This window comes from Frankliniella occidentalis, unplaced genomic scaffold, assembly GCF_000697945.3.
Source record: "Frankliniella occidentalis isolate FOCC.00 unplaced genomic scaffold, Focc_3.1 Scaffold47, whole genome shotgun sequence".
NCBI classification, from domain to species: Eukaryota; Metazoa; Arthropoda; class Insecta; order Thysanoptera; family Thripidae; genus Frankliniella; species Frankliniella occidentalis.
The window spans coordinates 2,145,394-2,146,036 of NW_026267177.1; the positions used below are offsets into that span (position 1 = coordinate 2,145,394).

Consider the following 643-nt stretch of genomic DNA (forward strand, 5'->3'; position numbering starts at 1 on the left):
TGCCTCGTGCAAATGTGTTCCCGTTTTGCGGGCGGCCCACAGCCTGTGAGCTGTCGCCTCCTACACACTTGCTGCATGGACCAAGTACATTTACTTCCCTGATGGACTGGGGGACACTGAGGGATTGTCCTTCACCGATCCCCGCAAGTCCCTCCGGATTTTGTAGTCCCTCTGCTGTCCTTAGACAATCCTTGTGATAATCCTGACGAAATTCTGTGATATTTATGATATCTGAAGTCCCTGAGGTGTCCTTAGACTGTCCCTGGGTTTTCACCGCCTTGCCTGTATTCAGAGTCCACCGCAAACCACATCCCTGGAGGATCCCTGGGAATTTCTCCCTCAAAATACCCGGAGATTATTCTCACTGGCGGATCCCTGAAAATACCTGAGTGATCCCTATTAAATCCTCACCCAACATCTCCAGGTATTTTCGGGAATTAACTGTAGACATCCCTCAAAAACCTCCCTCAGCAGTCCCTACAGAATTTCGCTTACTAAATGTCCATGGACCAGCGGAAAACATTCTAGAATCCTACCTATCTCTGTAGATCCTCCATTACATCCCTGAGGATTACCGGGAAATATCCAAGCAAGTAATCCCCAAGGATTCTGAGGGAGGAATCCCCAAGGATTCTGAGGGAGG

At 49.1% G+C, this 643-nt stretch overlaps 1 protein-coding gene across 5 annotated transcripts in view; it reads right to left on the reverse strand.

Moving 5' to 3' along the window:
- Nucleotides 1-643, reverse strand: part of LOC113202306 (odorant receptor Or2-like) — an 18,888-nt gene that overhangs the window by 10,154 nt on the left and 8,091 nt on the right. The window lies entirely within an intron of this gene.